The sequence below is a fragment of the Haemaphysalis longicornis genome, unplaced genomic scaffold (assembly GCF_048455015.1).
Source record: "Haemaphysalis longicornis isolate Haplotype H1 unplaced genomic scaffold, Haemaphysalis longicornis Haplotype H1 scaffold_1, whole genome shotgun sequence".
Classification (NCBI taxonomy): Eukaryota; Metazoa; Arthropoda; class Arachnida; order Ixodida; family Ixodidae; genus Haemaphysalis; species Haemaphysalis longicornis.
Genome location: NW_027526203.1, coordinates 461,514,796 through 461,536,917, shown reverse-complemented (window position 1 = coordinate 461,536,917; position 22,122 = coordinate 461,514,796). Strand labels below are relative to the sequence as shown.

The 22,122-nt window shown below is 50.8% G+C and overlaps 1 protein-coding gene across 2 annotated transcripts in view; it reads right to left on the bottom strand.

The window, feature by feature from the left end:
- The window catches only part of LOC144156147 (uncharacterized), a 94,369-nt gene that overhangs the window by 16,795 nt on the left and 55,452 nt on the right, over positions 1 to 22,122 (bottom strand). The gene's annotated exons all lie outside the window — the stretch shown is intronic.

Below are 22,122 nucleotides of genomic sequence, written 5' to 3'. Positions count from 1 at the left end.
CGCCACCAGTTCCGCGGTTGCTGACTGGGTCGCCGCTGGCCGAGCGGTCATTCTCGCCTGCTCGCTGGGAACCGCTGCCGCGCCAGGGCTGACCACGACAGAACCACGTTTGTTTCCGACTAGCGGTCCACATGTGGAGCTGCCATGGCAACGAGTCATGTGTTGTCCGAGCGAAACATGAAGAGCAGTCGGTGCGAGAGATTATGGAGGCAGAATTGATTGTTAGAGCGGGGTCGACTTGTGTGCCATCGTTAACAGAAAAGGAGTCGGCATTTCGCATGGCTGCAACACTTTGGTAATGGCGGTGAGAGGGCGGAGAGTGCGGTACGTGTCTTTCGAATAAAAACTAGTTGAAAGTAGCGCTCCGTGGTGCATCTGTTTTCTTGTCGTCGTCCGCATGCGCTATGAATTTTTCTGAAATGTGGGGCGAACTGCTCAAAAAACAAGTCGTCGCCCACGCTACGGCTTTCGCAACGTCCTCGGCGAGTTTTTTTTTTTTTTTTTTCTGTTTCTGTTGATCGCAAGAGCGGTGGCGATATTGTACAGACACACGCGGCGGCCTGTGCGGCAGGAAGCACCGTCTGTGGCCGCACGTCCTAGCTCGTCACAGCGTAAAGGCGGCGCCCTTCTGTCACAACCACGTGATGGGCTCGTGGCCGTGTGGCTCCTCGGTGCGCCACGGCCAGGCTGATGAACCCGAACGCTGAGCCACGCCTGACAAGTCCGCACCCGGGCCACCACTCGTCGATAGCAATACCGGAGGCCATGCAAATCGCGGCGGCGCTGAAGCGCTCCGCAGCAGTGCTGCCCGACCTCCAGATTTCACCGCTCCCGTTGCGCAAGCGCCTCGACGCATTCGCGCGCCCTCATCGCATGTACGGTTGCAGCGCGCTTCGTGTGGTCAGCAGTAGACGCGACTGTCCCCAGCTTCACCTGGGCGGTATATGATACGGGCGGACCAGCGCGGAATGGCCGAGGGCGTGCGGTGCTGGCCGTGCCACACAGAAATCGCTTTCAAACGCCTCGGCAGAGCCGCACGTGCTTTGACGCAATTCACTTGACCCATTTTTAGACGGGGTAAAATGATCGCGTCGCGGAGCGGAGTGCGCCCCGACGGCGCGCCAGCGTTGCGTAACGCCAGCAGAACGATGGGCGCGTAATGGCATCGAGATATGCACGCAGTCACCGTCATGCGCGAGGATGCGTAATTGAATCACCCCAATGTTCACCCTTCACTGGCCGCCACTTATGTACACTACAGGCACTGTTGTACGCTAGCTGTTTACCAAGATTGTAGTGACACCTTTGATATCGAACAACCGAGGTTATTTAGGTTACTCGCCAAGTTGATGTCTCGCCGAAAGGGCAAGGTCAAGGCCGAGTTAGGCGAGGTTCACTTCGACTGTGCCCCATCGCCGAAGATGGTCTATTTTACATTCATGAATTTAAACGTGATCGCACCTCAACCGAAAATGAACCACACTCCGACGCACAGTTCAGTTTGCAACTTGGGCATTGTAGGAAAAATGAATGACACTGTTATAGTCAGGACCGCCGAGTGACAGGGGCGATATGACGGAGTCTGAACTGAAAGTGTCCCGCACGAGGAACTGCACACACACAAAAATGTGTACGCAGTTGATACCACGATCGTTGCCTGTAGACCTAACTCACACTTCACCAAGACAACGCGCCGTGCCACAAATCGGCCATCGCAATGAAAAAATTGCATGAATTTGGTTTTAGACTCGGTCTATCCTCCGGGTTCGGTCCCGTCTGATTTCTTTTGTTTGCAAATTACCAAGTCTAGCGCAGCGGGAGAAAATTTTCGTTCAATAAGATGCCATGACCCCCTTCTATGCGTACTTCGCTGCACATGACAATTCATATTTTAAAGACGATAGTCTTTCTTGGGCTACTTAAACCCAGAAATTTTAGTCCGTCTGTGTGTCTGTCTGTACGTCTATATCTGTCTGTCTGTGACTCGATTCAGCCACCCCGCCAAAGTAAAATTGCTGTTGCGCAATAGTCTTATATACTCACAGCAAAATGTAAACGTCCAAGCCCGGTTTATATGTTCATACTTGTCAACTTTGTTGAACAAGAACAAGACATTAGCAAATATAAGACAGGAAATTAGTACACAAGGGATATTTACAGTGTTCCTTTATTAACAAATTCATGGATGCTTGGTTTTTCGATAGCAAATGATATCTACATCTGCTGCAGAAAACCGCCGCCTCCTGGCGGCATATGAAAAATCACGCGGCAACAGCAACGGAAGGTTCCACTAGCTAGGTTCCACGTTCTGCTTGGAGCGCACGTGGAGCACGGCCAGCCACGCGGTTCTATAAACCTTGTAGTCGGCCGCCTCCATTCACGCGCGTCTCCGCCGTACTGCAGCGCTGGCATCGAGGAACCCGGCCTGTAGCAGTTGAACGCGGTAAGTTCAAATCGCCTTGCGCAAGCCTTTAGTGTGTTTACCTTGGGATGAGCGCGACGGAACAGGAACAGCATGAGAGGTGAGCGGGAAAGCAAAGGGGGGAATTTCCTTGGCAAATGTCTACAAAGACTATCGTCTTTTGACGACATTTGCAACGAAAGGAGCAGATACGCGGCCAATTTTTTTTTTTTTTTTGGCGATCATAAAACAATGGAGCTCGGTGGGCCACCTCTACCTCACAGGCATCCACAGATAAGGATCCCTCGATTCGCACAAGAAATGCGGTGGTGCGTGTGCGTGCGTGTGTGGCGCTCCTTGGCCTAACTGCAGCTGCTACGGTGTATTCGAGCGCACTTGTGACGGGCGGCTAGAGAGGCAGTCAGGAGGCCATTGAAGCAGCCCGGATTAGTAGGCAAAGAACGCTCGGCATAGAGAGGTCATTCTCGCGTACGAGGAACACACGGACTGCTGGGCAGCAGACGCGTTCCTTTATCCCCTCCGTGACTCGATCTCCTCCGCAGGGCCTGCCTGCTTCGGCGGTTGCCGCTCGCTCGGAGACGTCACGAGCCGCCCACTCGGCGGTGCCCGTTCCGCGCCGCTGCCGCCGCATTGTGCCGGAAATGCAAAGATGCACGGCTACAGCGAAGGCCACACCTCGGCCGCCCTTTGTTCCACGGGGAAAATAAACTGGTCCGCGCGAACCAATTCGCGTGCGATCGACTTTCGCGCTTTCGTTTCCTTTTTTCTTTTTTCTTTTTCTTTTTTTTTTTTTTTTTCAGGTTGCCCCTCGTTCCGCTTATCTTAGGCTGCACTAAAACACTGACTTTTAAACAGCTTGAAAACTTCTCGAGTGTCAACGAGGAGCGGGGATGTACGTGGCTGCACGACTAACGCTGCAGCAAAAATAACAAGCACGCACTCTTTGGTAGTGATGTCGGATAATACCCCTGCTGCACGAGCGTTCCGAAGGCCTTCGAGTCGAATGTCATTTGACTCAAATGACGCCTTTGAGCTGCATGGACACGATATTTTGAGCTGCATGGACACCAGCTCGAAACAAACTATGCACACGAGAAGAGACAACATAATGCCACCATCCTAACTTCGCACTGTGTGTGATCCGTTTTGAGCTGGTTTTGAAAAATGAATTCCCTTCCCTACATCTTGCCCTGCGGGGCGGGAAGGGCGGCTCTTGCGTCGGAAGCGTGAAGCACACTAAGCGTTTGCATTATTGCTCCACCGGCAAGTAAGCTGAAACTGTGTCCGACTTCAATAACAAACAAATCAGGGGATTTGGTTTGTTGATTTCGCGTTTAAACGCGCGGCGATGAAATCGCTTCTGTTTCAACGCTTGAAGCGCCGCTATTACAAATGGTCGACCGTTCGTACCAACAACTCCCACAGCGGGAACCGGCGCCGCAGGGTTCGCGTTGGCCAGTGTCGCTGACTGCCGTCAAGCTGCGGCAACGTCGGGCGTGGAAAGCCCGAGCATCGCACGCCACGTGTCCCGCTTCGTTGGCCGTGCACGAAACGCAAGGAGCGGCACACCTACGGCCCTTCCGATGAACAAAGGAGAAGGTCGTCCCTGCGACAATCCGGGTTTCTTTCGGTACCGCGGGCATAACCGGGGCTGCTGCAACGACGACCTGCTTGTTCCTTGGCGCGCGGAAGCACCGAGCGCGCTGTGCGCACACATTCCCAGGAAGAGGCCTGCATTGTGCTCCACTCCGCACAGGCGTGCCGCCGCCTCCTTCCTTGCGCGCTCTTGGCAAGGTCTCCTTTTTCATCATTGTATCACTCGAATCGGGGCCGCCTTTATTTCGGCTCTCATAGCTTCGTTCGAGACTTTCGTGCTGCATTGTCCCCCAGGCCCCCTCAACGCGAAGAATGGAAGAAAAGGGGCAAAATTAGCGTGCGTGCGTTGCGCTTCTGGCGCTAACGGTATTAGCGCACTTGCAAATAGGTGACCGGTAAAAAGCGCAAAGGCTCACGGGTACATCGTCTGCTCCCGCCACTTCCGGTTCGACAGCTCGCCTGGCCTCCCGTACGCCGACGGCTTTCACGTCCGTGTGTGCGTGTTGTTTGTGTCACAGAGTGCTTGCCTTTCAGAGAAGCCCCTAGTAGGATCAATCGTTGTTATTCATTAAAGGCGCGAAGCATGAGCGCTTGCTTTCGGTGGAAACAGATAAACACGCACACAAGCGCGTGAAAGCCACTGGCGTACGGGAGGCCAGGCGAGCTCTCAAACGGGAAGTGACGGCAGCAGACGAAGCACTCGTGAGCCTTTGCGCTTTCTACGTGAGCCCCACGAAACAAGAATTGGTAGCCAAAGGATGCTCCGCATTACAAAGCTTCACGAAGAAAACTCGTTTTCCTCAGTTCCTCGGCTCAATAAACAGCTATTTCTCGTTTTCTCCGTTCCCACATCCGGCTTTTGCGTCCCCAAACCACTTTTGGGGAAGGGCGCGGGAGCGCGTACGTTAGCAGGATGGAGGCAGGACCAGATGCCTACTGCTATGTTTCAGCTCGCCACTGCAGGTTGCATGCGACAGTACGCAGGAACAAGAAGAGACGACTAGGAAATAGATACCGGCCCAATTGCCCCTCTCGGTATTATTAACAGATGTATAGCGCAAAAAAGACGAAGGACAAAGAATGCACGAGGACGAAGCGCTATACATCTTCGACGAAGCGCTATACAGCGCTTCGTCCTCGTGCATTCTTTGTCCTTCGTCTTTTTTGCGCTATACATCTGTTAATAATGATCGACCAACTAGCCCAACAACGCACCTCTCGGTATGTGAAACATGCAACACAGACCAATCACGATGGCATACATATGTGGCTTAAAAATCAGTATACTTTCAGCTTATGCGTGACGTCATGCAACCTGCTACTCCAAACCATTTGAATTCCATGCAGTGCGTCCTAGCAACCACGGCGTCTACAGCAACTCGCAGACATGACCTAACAACGACTGTGCCTAGAGCGTAATTTGAAATTGGTGTGATTTCAAATTACGCACTCATTTGCACAGCACTGCGTCAACGCGCGACCTCCCAAAATGCTCCAGAATGTTCCGGACGCTCCTCAAGCTCGTGACGTCACATCAGCAGCACGTCACCCTCCCTCGCCCATCGTCGTTTCACTCTCCACTAGACCTCATCTCCTTTTCTGCTGAGACCATGCGCAACTCGTGCCGCCGAAACAAAAGTGCCGGGCCAGTGGCCTAAGGCGTTTCACTTTCATACGCGGGGCCTTCTCTGCCGCTAACTACGACCGGGGCTGAGCTGGCCGCACGCGTTAGTTCCCGTTAGCGCGGCAGCACACGCGACCGAGCATAGAATGCTCGGTGCGTCAGACGTCCTCCATGCAGCAGCGGCTGTTCAATTGACGCGTCCCTCGACGGCGACCTGCGCCGACTGCGCGCGGATGCTTGAGTGCCGCTGACACGCGCTCGATTCGAACTCCCCCCCCCCCTTCCCCCCCTTCCCCCCGTGTCACCGCTGCTGCGTACGCCGCCGCACCGTCCGCCCCAATCGGCGTCGAGTGCCCCCCGGGAGGCGTCATTCATCGTCCGCGTCTGCTGCCCCCGCGGGCTGCTTCGATGGCACTTCCTGGAACACCCGGCACTATCAAACACCGGACCAGCCATTTAATTAAGTCGCCAAATCAAATACGCAGCTTTACGATAGTCTGCGAACACTCGGGAAAGCGACCCAGTCAAACGCCCAAATTTCAGCTGAAATTCGTGCCAACGAGAAAGACAACGGTTGCGGACGTTCACGCACATGCCAACCTTTACGCGTATACATGCAACTGCGGGTAAAAGCGTCTTCTTTAAGCTATCACTCGAGATTTTTTTTTTTTTGAAAGAGGTTTAGTATCTCCAAAGCAATTCATACCAGAAATCGTTACCAAACACATGAGGCTCTTCGTTCAGACAATTCTCCGCGCAAAATAGTCGCATTAGTCACCCTTTCGGCAAGGCATTTTGCACACGACTACTGCAGTGTAGCGTGATGGCGACTCCCCAGAGGCCCAGACTTCGTGCGCCGTAACAACATACTGACACTACATGTCAACAAATTCTTCAGCCCTCAAATCGACGTAGCTGCGTAGATGAAGCATTTCCCTAACAAAAAACTGCGTACAACCGCATAGTGCGCCGCACGTACACAACCTGGTATAAGATATGCCATATCTGCGTCTATGCGACCTTTCACAGGTAAAAGATCGCATCCAAAATGTTGGTTTCTCGCTCATATCATGTACGCAAGCATGATCGAAGACAAGCCTCCGCTAAGATTCACGCCATGAAAGCGGAGTATGCATGGGTACCGCATTCAAGTGAACGAGAATTGACATACACGAGCACCCACAGTGTGAACAATATCGTTAAAACACCGAGCGGTGAGCGCAGTTACGAACATGTAGCTTACCATAATTGGTGATGCGAGGCTCCTTCATTGAACATGGAAAGGGAGGCCGACACATTCCCGCGCGTCGAGGAGGGCATATGGGGATGCAGTGGTCGCTTTTAACACGAAAGTGTTTTATTCACGGATACACGAAGATTTCGCTGACGTCATATCCGTCACGGAAGTGACGCCTGTACAGCGAAGCAAGCGGCCTGTGAAGGGTGCATTCCTGCACAGAGGGTCTTCTTGCGGGGAAGCAACCTTTAGTACTAAAGAGTACGTTATAGTTAGGGTTGTTCGTTTTCGGATTTTATATTTTAACACGAAAGTGTTTTATGCCGCGACGCCCCAAGATTTCACTGACGTCATATCTGTCACGGAAATTACGCCAGTACACCTTTGCCGAAGCGCCCCGCCAGCAGGACGTCGCTCGCCAAGCACACCCACAAGACAACCGCCGACCCGCAAATCATGCTCAGCTGCAGATTTCGCTGCAAATCAACCAGTTTTTTTATTATTATTGCATCAGCAATAGATGGGGCATGTCGGCAAAATTTTCACGTCGATCTGTCAAAACAGCGAGCGACGGAAGAGCGGAGAGCAACAAAGTGGAGAGAGCTGCCTTTGCAACGCTGCCGACGTTGCCAGCGAAGCGTCAAGTTCGAAGCGCGACTCGCCCCGTCTCTGTCGACGCGCCAGTCGCACGCCGTCTCGACGGGTCCCGCGACTCCCGTCACTGCTTGTAGGCGTTGTAAAATAGAATGTGCAGTCAGTCAGTGCAGGGCGGCAAAAGAGGAAGGGAGGGAATTGAGAGCGACGAAATGCCGATCTGGAGGACAACAAAGGCAGCGACCGGCAGCCAATGCCGCAGCTAAAGCGAGCAAACGTCACCACAGAGACGGTTAGAGCGCTAAGCACGGTTGGCACGGTGCACGAGGGGCGTGCGAGAAACGCCGCGTTGCGGACTTCCGGGGCCGGATCTGGCCGCGCGCACCGGGCCGAGACTCCAGAGGGACGAGATGCATGCGCATTCTTAAAGACCCGCCAATGGATCTCGAAATAATCTTCTGGTCTGTGCTTGTTTGGAATAGTCCATTGCGCAATGATCGGAAAGAAATGGGAGGAAAGTACGCGCTCCGGGCAGGATGCGAATCATTGTTAGTTCCGAACTTCTTAGCCACTCAGTGGCTAAGGCGTTGCGCTGCTGAGCACGAGTTCGCGGGTTCGATTCCCGGCCGCGGCGGTCGCTTTTCTGATGGAGGCGAAAAGCAAAAACGCCCGTGTGTGCGAGATTTCGGCGCACGATAAAGATCCCCAGGTGGTCAAAATTAATCCGGAGCCCTCCACTACGGCGCGCCTCATCGCCTGCGTTGCGTCGGCGCGTTAAACCCTACAATCAATCAATCAACTTCTTAGCCACATGCAGCTGTGTCCGCGAATGAGACGTTACACAACAACGCCCCGGAGCGCCGTTAACGGCGCCAGCAGAGTGGACGGTTCTCGCCACGCTCGTTCGTTGCTCCACATACAGGAAAACTCCTGGAAGGGGGCGCGTGCGAGGATTACCATAGTGACTCTAGATTAGCCTACCTTCACTGGCGGTTCGGGGCGGGCCTCCGTTCCCTGAAACGGCCTCGCCAACCGCAGGGGAACCGCGGCCGGCGGCAAGAGCGCGCTTGTGCGTGGTCCCCCCCCCCCCCCCCCCCCCCCCTGCGCGCATTCACTATGCCCGTCTTCTGCGCACGGCCTTCGAGAAGCATCGCAAATACTTGGCGCGGCAAAGTAGAGCATGGAAATTGTTCTCTCGCGACGGCTCTTGTTGCCGGGATAACTGAAGCGAATGTGCCTCTCGCCTCGTCGACACTTCGTGCGGAACGAGCAGCAACACTGCCAATTTGTTTCATTCTTTCGCTACACGTAAACGTTCGTGCGCGCACAACACTGTGCGAGATGGCCAAACTGGAGCTGTAGAAAAAACAAACAGGCGGTGCTCAGGCTGCTCAGACGCTTCAACTTGCACGGCGTTTCTCTTTATTGGCTCATTCACGGGCTTGTGCACTTGCGGTAAAATACGCTTACATCTAAATTCACACACACACACACACACACACACACACACACACACACACACACACACACACACACACACACACACACACACACACACACACACACACACACACACACACACACACACACACACACACACACACACAAAGAAATCAGTGACATGTCATTCCACTATGAGAAAGTGGATGACCAGCGGAGCTGTTTGTTGGTCGGCCACAAACCCCTGCTCAAACCGCCCCGTCGCGGCGGTGAAGCGTTCAGCGGGATTGTAGCGACACCGACGTCTTGCGTTTTCCTGCCTCGCGGTAATCCGGGTTCCGATGGGCATCGCGCTTACGCTCGGCGTCCACGGCCCGATCGTCGTCGGTGGTCTCCTTCCGCCGCGTTGGCGTCCAATGCGGCCTCTTTATTTTTGCTGTAGGAGTAGGCTTCACTGTTGGGAAGCCAGCTTACAAGGACCAAGCTCACGCCGATTTCCTAAAGTCGGCTTCATTTCTCAACACAACTGCATTGCTGGACAGTATACGCCATATTATATCAAAATATGAAGCACCGGAGGCGACCAGGTGGCCAAAGGAAGAGGGTACGTGGAGGACAGGAGGCGGCGAGCGACTTTTCTCGGTCCGCGCACGCAAAAAACAAAAAAAAAAATGTCGGGGGGGGGGGGGGGGGTTAGTGTAGCAGCTCCGCTGTAAAAAGTCAAGGCCGAATGACGGTGGTCACTGATTAATTCCTTAGGCGCTACAGGAGCGGTCATTGCATTTTTCTTTCTTCTGAGCAACGGACCGATCACGATACTGCTATTCGTGCGCCCCATACGTAACAACCCAAAGTAACCCCAAGATATTGAGTAGTACATAAATGCATAAAACTGTCTGACGGTGCAACGTAGCGGGTGAAATTCGGTTTGGAAGTGTTCGCACATTCGGTCACATAGAAACATGCAGCATTTTGGACAATTATTCCTGCAGACTGTATACTTATTCTCGTGCTGCTTCCACTCCAGAATACGCATGAATATTATTCTGTCCCCTTTGCTGGGCCATGAGACACGAGTTTGACCCTTCGGAAGCCCGACGCTTCAGTGGGTCTATCTTCCCGTCGCTGGTGACTAACGTTCCCCACGCACGCGAAAGACTCCTGCCTGCTCTTCAGCAACGTGATCTTTTCGAAACCCACGCCGCAGCAGTGTCAGCTCAATCACTGGCAGATGCAACATCGTACCAGTTCAACCGTCCGATAGCACTGGCCCATCGGGAGGAAAACCGTTGCCAGAACCACACCGACAACCCTTCGGAACATGATGAAGCTAGCTTCCCGAGGAAATACCCCGCCTTCGGGCGCGCTGTAGTGGAAAACTGATTACAACCGCCTGTGTTCAAACGTACAGGTCTTGTACGCGTCTCGCTATTAATAGTAACCGTCAGAAATACGGATTCCACGACCAGCCTTCCAACCCACAACATCGTCTTAGCAGCATAGCGTGAGCGGAAGTGGTGGATAGCTTTTAAAGCTTAACGGCCAATGCGGACGAGTATATAAACAGAGTTTCCATGCACTGTGTAGAGAGAGAGAGAGAGAGAGAAAAATGAGGCACTCGTGTTGACCTCACACAGTGCAGTGCAACCATGTGGCCTGCACTGTGTAAAACTGCACTTGAGGTCAGTCAATACGACCATTTGTTGGCCCGCCTCTTTCTGATGAAGATCAACAATTGTTTGACAGGAGATACATAACTGCGCAGTATCGAGCTGGAGGGCATACCCTTCGAGGTTGGGGCATTGGAGCCACGTCGTGGCAACACTGGCGTCTTTCATTTAGCTGCTGTACCCCAAACATGGCGGCTGAAATGGGGCCCCGACACGCCATCCGCGTTGGCAGCGGTCGCCCTGTCATCCAGCGGACACACTGCAGGGAGACGCGTGGCCGTCACGTAGACGGCCGTTACGCAAGTCCTGGTTCCGTAGGGGGGAAAACGCGACCAAGGTCCGAGCTCACGAAGGGCGCGCTCGGCAGTCTCAGACCCGGCACCACCGCGGCGCCTCGTGCAGCAGTTCGGCCGGCGCTCTCTCTTGCTTTCCTCCGCCCACGGCGAACGCGGCGGGAAAAGTCGCTCTCCGCTGTCAAGAGGCGAGTGTCCGGTGGCAAATCGCGGGAAAGCCGCCCCGCGGACGGACGACCGAGTCACGGCGCGAAAAGAAAGCGCCGGTATTGCGAGGGAGGCAATCAGCGGCGTTCGGACACAATCGCCGGAAATGGCCGCGCACTGGCGGACGGCCACTCTAACCTTGGGCGGCCGTCCATTAGGCCGCCGGTGTCTTGCCCCCGCTCTACGGGACGTGCCAGGGTCAAAACCCGGCGAACCGCGCGCGTGCAACTGATAGCCCGCTCGAGCGGATTTGTACCCGGTGCGGGGGCCGCTTTTAGATGCGACGACGCCAACCACCACCGCCGCGCCGGGCGCATAACGAAGCGGACGCGCAGCAGCTATATTCGGGTGGGCGCGCCGGCGGAGTGCGGAGCGGCAGCGCGGGAGGAGCCGCCCGCATCGAGCAGCCCGGCCACTGGTACACGCCGAGGACGCGCTGCAACGGACAAACCTTCGTCCGCAGCACAACCTGCTACGGCTGCCGGCGCGGAGAGCGATGCCGCAGGCGGTGTCAACCAGTACATTCGGGAACATTTTGATCACACTCACCGACCAGTTCCCTGCCCATCTCATTTCGATACGAATCCCGCACCGAAATATCAATACACGGTGAGGACCAATATGCTATACAAAAAAAAAAAAAAAAAATCGCGAGCGATCCCCCAAAGGGATAGGGCATACAGCTATGCGACTACAATGATTCTCCAATGTCCATATTTCACGCGGTGGGACAGTTAGGACATTTAACAGAACGCCATTAAATCCCGTGCGCTTTAAGCGCTTTCACAAGTGCTCGAAAAAAATTGAAAGCCTTATTTCGAAATATTGGCCCGATCTCAGGCACTTTAACAGAATGGCCAATAAGAATTCCCTCCCCCCCACCCCATGAAGAACACACCAGAAAAATCGGCATAAGTACTAGTCATTTCTATCACTCATAATTTTTTTTATTTACACCATGTTTACACGAGGGATGTAATACGGAAACGTTGAATCTTTAGTTGAGAAACTTCTGGAGTAGCAGGTCAAGTTCGTGTGGGCTTTTGATAGTTGATTGTAGGATTTTCGGCTCATTCGCTCTAGAACCGCTTACAGGCTGCGGGTCTAGAAGCACCTACAGACTATAGCGACGTTTTAGAAGCACTCATGTCTTGTTTTCTTTTGTTGTTTTGTGTTTGTTTATTTCCATGTTCGTCTGTTTGTGTGTGTGTGTGTGACCGTACGTGTGTGCGCGCGCTTTTTTCGTGTGTTGCGGCACCCCACGAAAAACTCTGGACTTAGCCCTGCTACTATTCCACTTCTCTTTCGGATTGACTTACATGGCATCTGGATAGCCATGATGATAACCGTCAAGCTGAGCCGGCGCGCTAAAAAAAAACAAGCCCACTTCAAGAACAGATTGTCTGAGTGTGCAGTGTTTATCAACCCTCAAGTGATGTACTTGACTGATTCCAGAGATTCCGTCACCGCTCGTCAATGCATGACTCTTGAAATGCCATTGCTGGGGCTTCTGTTTTGTGTTGAACCTTTCTGTGTTTTATTTCGGTTTAGTTTGATATGTGACTGTAATTTTCTTCTCTTTTTTTTCACATCGCTGGGGCCGTTTATGCTGCATGTGCTTACATATAATAATAAAAAAATACTTGTGGCCGAGAGGCCATGTTTTATGACTTGCACTTGAGAAGCACAAGGCATGTGATAGTATACTATTACCCCAGCTCGCTTGCTCGTCCAGTTACAAGGAGTTCAGTCGCTGTCACTCCTTGCCTGACATTCGCAACACCAGAAATATCCTATTGCGAACTCTTTTAAAAAAAACGTAAATAGCCTTCACCACCATGCTCCCGAATGACTAAGCATGCGACCAAACAAGGGAAGTAGGCCAATTGCAGTTTTCATCGTGAGAATCGACTCCCCCTCCCCATGTAAAGTGATCTGCGCTCAGACATTATGAAATGGAAGCATGGGGTTTTGAACTGCGTGATGTCAAATAACGCGTTGGGTCAAACTGTGTGTCTGGTATTGTCATTCTGGGGCAAGTCTTTCAGGTGCATTGTAGCTAAACAGACTCACAGAAATATTTTAGATGGTGTGGGTCGTTATAGAAGGGACTCTCTCTCTCTCTCTCTCTCTCTCTCTCTCTCTCTCTCTCTCTCTCTCTCTCTCTCTCTCTCTCTCTCTCTCTCTCTCTCTCTCTCTCTCTCTCACACACACACACACACACACACACACACACACACACACACACACACACACACACACACACACACACAAATCTGGCAGGACCACGGGCAAAAATACAGCAAATCACAATAAACAACTAGCACAACACCCGTTGCTTACATATGCCAATTTCTGATATTGACTTTGAAGCTCAACTTAGCCTTAAATCTACAGGTAGGCCTATAGTAGGCATCCGCTACTGCGGCAGAGGGTCTAAAGGCAAGGCAGAACATACAGCCTCACCACCCCCACGACAATTTCACCAGTGTTACTAAAACATGCACTCCTAAAAAGTTATTCTGCTTAGCCACAATGCGCCTCAACGGTCAATCGCTGCGTCCGATCAAATATGACGAATAACGAGGTCATACGCACAATGACACGCATTTTAGAGTGCTGTAGCGACTGCCCTAATATTACTTTTTAACCATGACACCATCTGACGTCTCAGCCAACCGAACTACGCGAAATGCCGTTTTGCACGTGATGTTCCCGTTACGTTAGAAGCCTGCAGATATCATTAGACGCAAAATGTGATGCCCGCTGCGAGCCCCCGCAATGCAAAACGGCATGCTTGTACTGTGTATTGTCACAGCGGATACCACGTCTTTCGAGTCAAATCATGTGCTGGGCTTCATCATTTCCGTCATCTTTATTGTTTTGATTGGTTATTCAGCCGCGTTGCAGCGAAGCAGGCGTACGGGAACATCTAAGAGTCTGCGAAGGAAAGTTTGACATCCACCTGAATGCAACCTGAATGCTGCATTCAGGTGGATGTCAAACTTTCCTTCGCCGAAACTTACTCCACCTTGGGGATTTCCCCTAAAATCTGGTCGATTAACATCTAAGAGTACGCTTCCAGCAATTGTACTTCGTATGGTATGGGCATGGCTCGCTCCTATCCTCTACATTTTATCGTATAATACGGCGCATGTCCGTCTCCAAGCAAGAAATTGTCCGCACGTATACATCACGAAAAAGCGTCATATCACCACCGCATGCACGACCCGCTCATCACTGACTTGGAACGACGAGGCGCATCACGGCCTCGCTGCTCGTTGCAGACGCCAAGATCACTCTCTTCCTCACTTGGGAGGAGGTCGAGCGCAACTGTGATGGGAGGCCGCCGGAACGCCGACAGGCAGGTATTAGAAGACGCAACAAAAAATGCGTCGCATTAAAAGCGTCACACGAATTGTCTAAAAAGTGCGCCAAGCCCGTCCCTCCACTTTCGATGGGCAAAAACTGGTCAGGTATCCCTTCACATAGCTTCCCACGAAGATGGCCATATAATGAACGCAAAACTCTGTATGTACAATACTTAATGCTATCGTGGCAACAGTGCAAAGCTCGGATAATGTAGAGTTACTTGGAAACTAGACACATACACGAAGCAGTGAGCCCTGGTTTCTTCCGAAATTTCGCAATAATTACAAACTGCAGTCATTGCAACATAACCTCCCATCTCTACTCAATAAATATCAATGCACTTCTAAGTTCTCAAAACAGGAACTAAGAACGTTTTTTGTTTGTAAACAATAAATATTTGTTGGTACTGTATTTTTCTTTAAGTGGATGTATTTTGTATTCTCCTCTTAACTGTTTTTGTATTTCATTGTATTGTGGATGGTGATTTTCAAAATTGACACATGACCTATCATATTGTTTTTTTTCTCTCAATGTACCACTGTAAAACGTATTCTTTGGTGCCGTTTTTAAAATTACATGCTTGTATTATATTTGTATACCGCTTTTGTTGTACTTCCAATGTATTGCGAGCATGTTTTGTTTTTTAGTGTGGAATCGTGATGCCTTGGTTAGGGTTCTCGGGCCCAGTCAAGCTGTTCATACTCAGCTTTTAGCCCGTGAACCCTTCCAGAATTTGTTGTTGTTTTTCTGGAAAAATAAAAATTGAATTGAATTGAATTGAATTACACATTTGCCCTGAGAAAAAAAATCACCAGTCGCGTCCTTCATATGCAGACTGGACGACGCAGAGACGTGTTTGTTGAGTTCCCTTTAAGTACATTTAGGTACTGCGACTCAGGAACTCACAGGAGTTGCATTCAATTTATTAAACGGACTGGGCGCCGTAGCTCATTCCCCAAGCCGACACCCATAACGTTCCTCCAAATTTACTCGTGACTCATGTGCCTCATGTCTCTTGACTCGTGTGCCAGACTGCGGCCAGAAAAGTATCTATGAAGGTTTACATCCTTAACCACACTTAAGCACAACTGGCTAACCTGCCCGTGGTCGCGGGTTCGCTCCCCGGCAGCAGCAACTGTTTTTTTACGTAGACAAAAAACAAAAACGCCCGTGTTCCGAGAGTTTGGCGCGCGTTAAAGGTCACTGGATGATCTAAATTTTTCATTACCCTGCACTACGGCGCGTATAAAACGTAAATCTGCTTTCTTTTGAAGCACTGCGGTTCTACATACAATGCAAAAAATAAGAGTAAACAAGACATTCGTGTCACAGATGACTGCAGTGGTATACCTCTTGACAACGTGTACTTATTGTCCTCTGTTACGCCCTTGTCTGTCGCATAAAAGAATGCCCCGGTAAAAGTCATTGCCAATGTTTTAATGTCGGAGAATGCGAAAAAAAAAAAAAAAACCGCCGCGGTGGCTCAGTGGCTAAGGCGTTGTGCTGCTGAGCACGACGTCGCGGGTTCGATTCCCGGCCGCGGAGGCCGCTTTTCTGATGGAGGCGAAAAGCAAAAACGCCCCTGTGTACGAGATTTCGGCGCACGTTAAAGATCCCCAGGTGGTCCAAAGCCCTCCACTATGGCGCGCCTCATCGCCTGCGTTGCGTCGGCGCGTTAAACCCTACAACCAACCAGAATGCGAAAAAAAAAAATTGCAATACACGCACCGAACCTGAGCCTTGAAAAGACAAGCGCCGTCGGGCGGCACTCCAGCTGTGACATTAGCTTAAAGTCGCCGTACCTTTTGTTCACCCCACAGTCGTCTTCATATTGTTGTTCTTTTTTCCCCTTTTTTCCCCTTTGGGACCTCCCCAGGATCAAGGAAGCTTATCTTATTGTTCACACTGCTTCCACCAGAGTCCTTCGATGCCGGCGGAGGTCGCAAAGGGTCTCTCGGGCGGGGAACAATTGTGCTCCTATCGCAGGAGTATTCGCCGCGAGCTCGACATGTAGGTGGCGACAGCGTCGCGCTGCTAGTGTGGATGCTCCGCTGAGCGGCCCGTAAGAATGCACACTGTGGGCGCGCTTCGTGCCTTTTTCTCGCCGTATTTGCGCACGAAAGGTGCAAACAAGAGTGGTATGCTGTAGTTCGGTTCCTCAACGTTCAATGTAGAGCATGGAAGCGGCAGTCAGTTTTCATTACAACGCCAAAAAAAGCGACGACTCATCGGGAGTCTCAGAATGGCCGCAATTGTGACAATGAACTTGCACGCTGTGGCTCGTAGCAAGCTCGATCTTTCCAGACTATGGCTTTGAGCCTTCAATAAAAGCATAAATAGAAACAAATCAGGAAGCTTCAATCTCTGAAATTCAGTTTACAACGGCAATCTCAATCGCTTTCACTGGTAGCATGACGCATTCTTGCATTTGTGGGATGCCCTGAAATGGTAACACTACTTGACTGCTCCGAAATCCTTTCTAAGAGCTTACGATATTTTTTGTGTGTTTAAAACGCAACATAAAATTACTGAATTTTGATCAGCGGAAAGATATAAATGTAACCGCTCTAACGGGTCTTTTAAATGAAATTGTAGCGACTCTGAAGGGAGTTTGATGAATAACGGTTTCGGATCACTTATTTACGGCTTTCGTCGCAAGTGAACTTGCGAATTGAATTTTCAATGCACGCAGTACAATCAACATCTCATGTTTAGCTAGGTTTCCGCAAAGTGCCAAGCAGGTTTACAGTGTGCAAACCAAGCTTCTGGGACCTCACAGTGAGCAGGATGTTTCTGTTACGGCTGCCCTGTTGACCATTTGCGTTCCTTTTAAAATCTAACAGGTGCCTGCAACAGCGAGATGTGTTTGCATTCTTGCGTATAAGGTCGCTTACGAACCCTAAAGATGGCAATAAATGAAGATGCGCTGTTGCAGATGTAGTGAAACATTTCCTTTTTATTTCTCGTTGCGAATCAGCGCAACTGGTTCCCGGTAACTACTTTGTTGTGTAAACTGTATATCACCTTTGTCTTGGCATTTAATACTTGAGGATTGGTTAAAAAATGAAATTCTGTGCATTTCGTTTTTTTTTTTCGGGAAAGGGGGGGGGGGTCCTGCCAAAGTTGCAAGAGCAGCGAGAAGAGAACGCATGTAACGCGAAAAGCCAAACTATGGTTATCAGTATTACTTACCATCGAAACTACACTAGGCGTAGTGTTCTGTAGCGGTGAAAAAGCAGTACTTTAACACGTATTTTCAAAACTGATTATACCCCCCTTTGGTCCGAGATTGTCCAGGAATTGTGGCTCGCCTTTTTCAAAATTGCATTGAAAGCAAGCATTGTGGGAAGAAATTAAAAAGAAAAAAAAACCAGCGAGTCATGGCACACACCCCTCACACATGTGGGCAACAACGTGCATTATATTACGCGTGCGTTTTCTCCTCTTTCTTTAAACTTAGATCTACCTTAAGAGGTTAAGACGTGACCATATTAGGCATTTGGTTATGCTGAGTGAGACACGGTGATTCAAGGTGATTCATGTCGGATTTGAAAATGATATATATGAAAATAACACACGAAATGCCACATGACAGACGCAAACTCACAACTGCTTAATTTTACCAAAAAATCCCCCTAAAATACTCTTGCGCATCCATTGAAACGTATTTTAAATAATACGTAAAATTAGCAACTCAATACAGTTGAATAAATGTTTATTCCTCCTCCTCAGTATAAACAACGACCGTCCAACAACGGTATTTATTTTAGAAAAGGTACGGGAAGGACACGATCACACAGGCGCTTGCGGGTGTGAAATACGTGTCCGGTAATGTATGGGCGATAGCGCACGGGTCGTGTGCAGTGTAAATGTTTTTGTTTGTTTCTTCTTTCTGTAAGGACACAGCGCAATTTTACAAGGGTGTGGAATTTGCACGCGTATGCACAGGTCTTGTCGCTTCTTACCCGTTTCGCGCACTAAACTTTTATCCTTTAAATAATCACCACGCCACCTTCAAAAAGCACCCTTCGACGTTCCCGAAACGGCAGACGACTGCACTCAACAATAAGATGTGTGGAAGCAATAATGTTTATTAACACGTTTCACACTCAAGCGGTGACCACGGCGAAGATGTTTCGTGGAATTAAACCAACGCATTAACCCGCAACGGCCGCTGATTATTGCGTTTCTAGAGGAAATGCGCAAGCAGAGGTAACTATGTCATTGCTTACTGCTAAACGAGCGCACATATTGGTTGTTTTGTCGTGTGCAGCACACGTTTTGCGCAGCACGCAACGTGAAAAGGCAGACGACGCGAGAGCGCCATCCACACTAGGAGCGGTTCGTCCCGCCGCCGCCAGGGGCCGACTGTGTTCGCGCTCGGGGCGAATAGGGTCGGGGACATTGGCTTAGGGTCCTTTCGCACACGGGGACTCTGACAGAGACTATTGCGCGCGAGGCTTTCGAAACACAGGGTTAATGTCACGACGATTCTGAGACAGGATTACTTGCTTCCCGGGAAACCGCGTTACACCCGTGCGCACGAAGCACAAATAAACGTCAATGCTCAGCCCACAGGCAGCCGAAGTCTAGAATTCGGGCCCAGAAGAGTAATTCCCTGAACGCTATAAGTGCTCGATGTACGGGAAGGGAGCCGCATTGGGGCAAACGTGTCACCCAATGCTCGTACGCCACGTGCCTATTGGACACTAAAGGGGCTCGTCCCAACAACGAACGAGGTCGCCGAGATCCCAGTGGCGATCGCACGGTTCGCGCACACCGGAAGGCGCCGTCAGTGGAGACACCTGAGCGGGCGCTCGCTTGGCCGGAGAAGCGCAGCGGCGGACGCGATGCCGCTTGGCACGTTCTCAATTGTCCTTCCCGCCACGACGTCGCCGGCGACATTGTGGATCCCCTTTCGCCAGTTGGCGCTTCGTGAGGCTCTCGTGGCTGCTCATGGCCAGCGCGACTGGGAAACGAAGCGCCTTTGCGAGCGAAATCAAGACGATCCAACAGATTCAACTTTTACGCGCCCCTGGCGGCAGCGGGGGTTACCATGTTATAGCCCGGCTCCTGGAGCGAGCGCTGGCACTCACGTTATGGGGAAAAAATTAAAACCCCTCCCATACCGGGCACGCGAAGCTTGTCCAACCGTGCGAAACCGTGAACCAATCAATCCCTTGTGAAATCCCTGTCAAACCATATACCCAACCCCTGCTTGCCGAACTCCTTCACCGGCCCAGCGCTGTCGTTAGCACAAACACAAAAGAGCACTCAAGGTCAAACTAGCACACCTCCGATCACAAATAGAACAGCATGCCCAAACTCTCGCGCGATCGAATTGGAACTCTCTCTGCGACGACCTCGAAGGACAGCTCTCAACCAGAAAGACATGGCAGATACTTCGTAGTCTCATAGACCCCAATAACACCAAACAACAATCACAACACCGCACAACCCAATTAATCCATTCGCTCCAAACACCCCCGGAAGAAACCATAAAAACACTGAAGGACTTGTACATCCCCCAACCGCTACCCGCAAATCCCACTTCAACTTGCTAAATGGGAGCACCAAATGCGGCCCTCGATTCCACTAACTATAGAGGAAGTGAAATCGGCCATATCAACCCTACGCCGGCACACAGCACCGGCACACGATAAAGTAACAAATATGACGATCTCATCACGCAGCTTACCGATTTCTATAACCAACACTGGACGTCAGGCACCCTTCCAGCAGCCTGGAAACACTCGGACATCACGCTAATACCTAAACCGGGTAAACCATCCTCTATACACAACCTCCGCCCCATATCTTTGACCTCCTGCACTGGAAAATTGCTAGAGCACGTCATCTACAACCGTATTTCCCACTATCTAGAATCTAACAACCTATATTCTCCCAATATGTTAGGCTTCCGCCTCGCCCTCTCCACACAGGATTCCCCTTTACAATTCCACCACGACTTAAAGGAGCCATGAAGAGAAAATGCAAGTTGGTTTTATTCGAAAGATTTCGTGTTTTATAGTGCCCCCAGCGCTTGTCCGGATACAAACGATGCTTTATTCACTGAGAAATTAAACAATTTAAGGTAACATTTTGATTTTCCCGCTAAATCGTTTGTCTTCGGGGTCTGCAATGACATCACAGGAACCGACCGCTCTGAAGCCTAGAATACCTTATTTCACGCATCCGCCGTACAGGGTAGAGACACGTATACGCTGGCGCCGCCATTTTGGGTTGCTCGCTCGCCGCCGAAACAAGTCATTGTGTCAAAACCGCGCTAAAATTATCGCCGCAACGCGGTTTACTGAAGAAGTTTGAATCATATTGTCTGTTTCGCGTTGCTAGGTCTCGTGGGAAACGAAAAGAATAACGCGTTGAGCCCGTTGGCCAAATTGCGGCGGCACGGGACCGTTCAAAGGTTGTCTCCACCCTGTACAGCGGTGTTGGTTTGTTCCCGCGTTTCTTTACGTTACCCGAGATGGCGCCACCATACCGTGGCAAGCGTTTGGTTTGTTTTTGCCCTCATATAAACCTGGCTTGTTTTTGTTCTGGGAGAAAATATTCGTTCCCTGAAACAGTGCTCGCTCGACAAATGGGGTCACCTAAGACACCGTTGCTTGCGTCAATCGGCCAGTGTCGTCTGAGACAACCCCAAGCCCCGTAGTGCTGTGCAGCTAAACCAAGCATGCTGTGCGCAGTACGAACAGCAGAACGCATCAGTACTTCTATGTTTACACGTGCTTTCGTAACTTCCACTGTTTGTCCCATCATTCTTATTGCTTAGTAAAGAATGTGCCCTAAATTTAAGCGCAAATCGCTCGTTCGTCTAGTTTGTAAGCTCTACCTAATTTGTGTCTGCTTCTGCCAGCCTCCGCCAATCGCAGAGCTTAGCTCATGTGACATCACAGGTTATGTTGCGGGAAATGAGCTGGTGGGTCGCATGACCATTCCCGTTTTTCCTAATTATGTAGCTTATTTGAGCGAAGTTTACGTTAAAAGTGGTGTCAGTATGATTCTAACGAGACAATCTTTTGAATGAACCAAACTTGTGTTTTCTCTTCATGGCTCCTTTAATAAAACACCCACCTGCCAAAGATAACTCTACGGTACTCTCACTTGACCTGCCCAAGGCTTTTGACCACTTATCACATGAGGCGATCCTCGCAGCCATCAGCAACCTCGGACTGGGAACCCCATTTTATATCTATATCCACAACTTCCTTTACCAACGCACAGCCACTATCAAACTCGGCCCCACACAATCCATGCTTTTCCAAATGCCTAATCGCGGGTCTCCCCAAGGGGCAGTTCTCTCACCACTATACTTTTTAATATTACTCTCATTCCATTCGCTCACCAACTCCTCAACATCCCCGCATTTCGCAGCACCATTTCCGCAGATGATATCACCCTATGGGTGACACGTGGCAGTGCACGATAACCAGATAGAAGACACCTTACAAACTGGGCTTGACCACGTCCTCACACACATCACCCCGCTTGGCCTAACATGCTCGCCCACCAAATCTGCCCTACTTATCATGACACCTCCCAAAACTCGTCCTTCCCCCCAACCGTCAATACGACTATTTGCGAATGAAGACCCCATCCCCCACACTCACGAGCTAAGAATCTTGGGGCTTACTATCACACACAAC